Here is a 6,047-nt window from a genome sequence, read left to right on the forward strand (position 1 = left end):
TTATAGTTCAATTCATTTTTAATTATATAGTGCCGATTCAAAGCAGAAATTATCTCATTGCACTAGAGCAGGTCTACAACCTACTCTTTGTAATATCATTTCCAGACACACAACAGTTCCCACCATGAACAAGCACTCTGAGACAGAGGCAAGGGAAAAGTAACTTTTAGAAGGCAGAAACCTCGAATAGAACCATGGCTCAGGGTGGGCGGCCATCTGCCTCAACCAGTTGGGGGTGAGGGAGAGAGAGAGTGAGAAAGGGCAAGAGGGAGCTTCAAACAATACATTATATTAATACATGTTAATATTAGTTCACAATTTGCTTTTAGAGAGTTACATTATTTCATCTTTGGGGAAAATGCGTATTTACCTAGAATAACATTGTTTTTCTGAATCCAGTACACACACAGAGCTACAGTAATAAAGATGCTTATATATAAACTTAGCACACCTTACTGACCTAATAAAATAGTGTAAATGATAACTTGACTCATGTCTTTTGTTTTTGCAGTTCCTAAAGGTGTCTGTGTCTATAACATGACTGAGTACAAGGTAAGTACACAGCCCAAACTCCAGATAGCAATACATCAGGTCCACCAGGAAAGAGGAGGCAAATACAGAAACAGGCAGGCAGAAAAGTTTGAATTACAGGTGCTTTACTAGAATAAAAGTCTGTCTTACAGTCTTATAGTTCAGCACTCCAAACAGGCTGTCACATCCAACAGGACTGAGGCAGGAAGCCAGTCAAAGCCAGGTAGCAGTCAGTTTTACAGGACAGGGACAAAGACAGGCAGAGCTGGAAGACTCACATAGAGGTAGACAAACACCAGGGGGGAGTGGCTCGTATTTATACTGTCCAGCTAAATCAGGGGACAGGGGTGCAGGAAGAAGCGGGGTCAGGTAATAGACAGGAAGTCAAGATGGGCCACTGCGTGATAGATGTGGACTGGCATTCTGAAAAGTATCTGAAAAATGCCAGGCCTAGAGATATGCAGATTTGCAGAGTTTGTACAGGAGTTATCAACAAACAGTCCAACTACATAATGAACACCATCTTTTATAGGTTGAATCATAGTGAGAATGCTTACTGTCCACTATTACTGCTTTCTAATATCCACAGTATGTGGACTCATACTGGTATTTATTATACTGTATATACTCCTGACTAAAGAAAGCTACTCTGAGGTCACTCTTTACTGCTCAGTTCTCTTAGTCCAGACCAAAAAGCATGTATTCATATGGATAGAGAGGTAACTCGTTTATTCGATAGTTTTGGTGTAAGTCATTCTGCATCAGCAGAAATGAAGTGCTACAGCATGTATATCTGCTTTATGCATCCTTTTATCTCACAAAGAAATAGTTGGTGATGAGCATGAGCAGTCGACAGACTGAAAACCATTCGCCAAAACTATGCTGTCGTATAGCAATCAAAATACATGATTAGTACACCTATCTGTTTTAACCCTTTTCACCTTTTGATGTATCAGGGAAAATCTCAATACTCACATGTTGATGTGCATATGTGTTGCCCTGGTTACCAAATGACCTTGCAAAAGCATAGAGCGGATAGTTTTCTTGGCAGTTGCCATGATTAGCAGAGAGATGGGATCCATGTCACATACCTTCTTTATGTGCAGTGGATGGCCAAATCAGAGCTTACTTGGAAGTGGTTCTGTATTTGTTCTTGCGCACCAATGACAGCTTTCAAACCATCTTTAATCTCAACCACATCAACAGCTTAGGCGTGAAAGCACCCAAAGGGAGGAGAGACAGAGCCAAGTGCAATTAGTGGGAGCTTTAACACTGTTAACTGTTTGGTCAGGTTCAGACTAACCCTGGTACGTTGCTTTGATTCATTTGTGTTGGTGTGAACGCTTTCATTCAAACTTCGGTGTGGACTAAACCACTGCACCACTGCCACCTGAAAAGGTGGCTTCTGAGAGAACTGATGTTAATGGTGCAGCTAAGTAATAGCAGATACATGATTTCAGTATGAATTCAAAAGTTAAACTACTGTTACATTTAGTCGATCCACTGATTGTGGGAACAGTGAAGGAAGGAATCTCCTCCTGTCTCATGGGATTTTCCCTAATACATCAGGAAGTAAAAAGAAGTCCCTTTTCTAGCTGTTGTAGTCTAGACTAATACCCATAACCACTTATTTCTTCATCAGCCCGTTGGCATGCCAGAAAAACTAAACAAACACGTACAAGGTCTGTCAGTCACAAGAAGAGACATTTGTTTTACGGCTGGGTCCACAAAACTGTGAGGATGCAGTATTACAGTCACCAGAATCTTCATGGAATGAGTTTCAGTACAGGCCTTTTCATTTCAATTCATGTTTGAGAGGAGTTAATTAAATGTGCATTCTATAGCCTGGTGCCAAGATACCAACACCGGAATCACTATCAGAACCACCATTAGAAGCACCAGCAATTCCAGGACAACCCTCTGGAACAACAACAGCACCATCAGGACCGGGACAGCCATCAGGAGCAGGACAAGCAACCCCGGGACCTTTATCAGAGGAGTCCGTTAAACCTGGGCCCTGCCAGGAGTGTTACTGTGGTCCCAAAATGGATCCAATCACCAAGCTGAACATCGTTGCCTGCAAACCTATTGTCTGCAACAAAACCTGCCCCTCAGTAAGCTCATTCTCAGGACACAACAAACACTCTTACACAGACGCAGTGTCATTGGAACAGACCTTGACCTCAGAGATACATTCACACTCAGTGGCCACCAACAAGCTAATGCGTGTTGTAGTACTGGACTGTTCGTAACTGTGGAGAAATATCTCTCAGTATAATGCAGTCCAGTACAACAGCACTATAAACTACAACCTCATCAGAAACATGTACAGAACATGTAGTTGAATTAACGCTGTCTGACAGTGTCAACAAAAATGGAATTTCTAAGTTCCACTAAAATACTAGACAATAAAACAGCTGAAGAAAAAAAAGGAGCTAAACATGAACATACATGCATTATCTCATATTACCAAGCCAAAGGAGTTGTTTTTTTGTTTCGCCTTCCCCCTGACTCTCTCACACTGTCTCCAGGGTTACGGATATCAGACCGTATCTGGGAAGTGCTGTGGGACGTGCATTCAGAACAGCTGTATTTTCACCACACCTGACCAAACAACGCATGTTATTGAGGTAAGTGCTGCAGCTGGAGTTTCCTCCCATTTTAAAGCCAACAATATGAGAAATGGGATGTGGCTGTAGATCATTTTACCTAATAACAATTTGTGTGTAATTATTGTTAGTGAAAGTAAGACAAACTGAACATTTGATTTTATTTAATTCATTCAAGTTATTTCATTGCACTAAGGCTAGTCTTTTTTCAAAACATAAACATTTATATATTTAAAAAGGCTTAAAAATGTGATCAAATCAAATCAAATCCCAGAACCTATTAATGTCCCCTTTATCACATGTGGTGGTCGTAGTTCTCGGTAGACTTCCTCTCCTCCAGACATGTAGTGGCCTATAGGCAGAGTTGTTTCTATATGATTATCTCTGTGATGATCATCTGACTTTCCTGTTGGTTCAGGTCAATGGTACTTTTATACCCCATGACGACAACTGCGTGCAGTACACCTGTGACAACATTAATGGACAGTTTATTACCAAGGAGACCAAGACCACTTGTCCTTCTTTCAACCCCTTGAACTGTGAACCTGTGAGTATCTCTACAGCTGATACCGCTCCCCCTGTCTCATCCCGCACTGTCCATGTCTAACACGCAGCATGACTTGTCTTCCTCCTCCAGGGCACTGAGACAACAGACGCTAGTGGGTGCTGCAAAACCTGTAAGTAATTAGAGACGCAGTATTTGAATAACTTCTAAACCAAAAATACATTACAATAGAAATTTGACTTCTTAATATGGCATTGTTGGAGCCTAACATGATGGTGGTGCAGTCACCCGGGTTCAACTCCCTCACTGTGACACGTCCACCAATGTGTCCCTGAGCAAGACACTTAAACCCTAGCTTCTCCAAGTGTGTGACCTCTGACATAAATAGCAATTGTAAGTGGTTTTGAATAACAGGTAACACACAGATACATATAAATTATGTGTGTTCCAGGCACGCTGCGGAGCTTCTGTGAGGTTCAGAGTAAGCAGACAGTCATCGATGTGAGCGGCTGTAGGACCACGCAGCTGGTTAACATGACGTTCTGCGCTGGACGCTGTGGAAGCTCATCCATGTGAGTCTGTTTAGCCCGAAATTTGAAGTTCAACTAAGTTGGCAAAACCACTATCAGTGTAAATTGAGGTTGAGTTCTTCAGGTGGATTTTGGTTGTGAGCTTTCTCAGTTAGTGTGAAAGGAGGCTGTCAGCACATGCTGCCATCTGTAGGGCCTAATGACATAATTTTCCATGAACACTAGGCTTCCATAGTAGTGCTCACCCAATGTCCGACGCGTTTTACCCTGATATAAACATTGTGCAACACTTTGCTTAGATGAACCTGTTAGGAAGCCCCAGGGCTGTTCTTGTTGCTAACTCTAGCAACAAGAACTGTATGTGCACAAAACAAACAAAAAACAAAGCTAATGAAGATCTTAGAACTGGATTTTGACCAAAAAAGGACAGAGCCACAGGATTAGATAATAATGCAGACCACTTTATGCCCAACTGTTAAAGGAACTGTTGTAATCAGTGGAGATGATGAGCGGGTTTTTGTGTGTGTGTGTGTGTGTGTACAGGTACTCTGCAGCAGCTAACATGATGATGCACCAGTGTGAGTGTTGCCAAGAGGCCACCACCACTCCAATTCAGGTGGACCTGATCTGCGATGATGGTTCCAGGGTCCAGCACACCTACAGCAGAGTGGACACGTGCAGCTGCAGCAAAGCAGAGTGTGTGCCGGGGACAACTGCCAAAGCACAGCGCCGCAGGAGACGCTGAACGCTGGACTGAGCCTCAGAAACACTGCAGGGCTTAACTTAGACCTCCTTCTTCTTATCAGGTTTTGTTATTTATACCCCAGTGTGTGCTGTTTTTCAGTTTCACAACGTATTAGCATGATGTAAACTTTCTTTAACTGCAGATTTCTTGGATAATTATTAAAATGATATTTCTGCAATACGACACTTGCATCAACATTCTTATTGATCCTGTGGGAATCGGAGTACTGATACATCTGTACATTCTAAGCATACCGTGAGGTCAATTTGTCTCACCAACATTTTGATGTCAGTTGGACATTTTGGAGGATACAAATTAAGTTTAGCTAAAACAGGAAACAGGTGTCCAGGCGAGAGCTCGTGTTTAGTTGTTCCTAAAGCTACTAAAGAACTAAACATTTGTACTACCTGTTCTTGATTTCTGGCTTAAAATGTTGCAGTTTGTGCCAGGAAGTTTAATAATTTAACATTTTAAAAGCTGCAAATCAAATTCCAGGAGCAAACTGCCTGGACTTCCGGATGTGGTGCAGCAGTGATTTAAACACAACAGAATCATGTGACACATACATATACAATACAATGACTGACATCAGACAACACCTCTTAAATAAATCCTTTGGTAGACAGCACATCAACAACCAGACTTTGTAACCTACATATACTAATACTAACGTGTAAGCTCTGCTTGTGTTGTTAAAAGCTGATCATGAAGCATGGAGAAGTGTTTTTCCCCTCATGTACAAGTTTTCACCTGATGGTGGCGCTAGAGTAATGAAGGCCACCCCAAAAATTAGGCGTCAGCCTCTGGGAACCGGAGCACAAGTCTGGTCGCAGTCATCTTAGGCCGCTTTCTCTGAAGCACTGTGGTGGATGAAAGTTTTGGTTTTGAAGGCTTATCAAAAGTTATTCTAAAAAGTAAGTCAACAGGATATCACAGCTATGGAGGACTGATCCTGACAGATTAAGAAATAAATATAGAAATAAATAAGTGCTCAATTAATAAATAAGACACGTAGAGTCGACCTCTGCCGTTTCACTGATCCACCAATAGGGGAGAAGTTGACCCCTTGAGACACAGCCCCTCCTCATTTGCATAACGAGGCAGAAATGCATAGAGAAATGGAAAAA

At 41.9% G+C, this 6,047-nt stretch overlaps 1 pseudogene; it reads left to right on the plus strand.

The window, feature by feature from the left end:
• The window catches only part of LOC119883210, a 51,677-nt pseudogene extending 46,642 nt beyond the window's left edge, over positions 1-5,035 (plus strand).
• Positions 5,036-6,047: the final 1,012 nt, after the last annotated feature.

Source organism: Micropterus salmoides, unplaced genomic scaffold (genome assembly GCF_014851395.1).
Source record: "Micropterus salmoides isolate LMB-PRFRI ecotype aquatic unplaced genomic scaffold, ASM1485139v1 Ms_hic_scaffold_3, whole genome shotgun sequence".
In the NCBI taxonomy this organism is placed as follows: domain Eukaryota; kingdom Metazoa; phylum Chordata; class Actinopteri; order Centrarchiformes; family Centrarchidae; genus Micropterus; species Micropterus salmoides.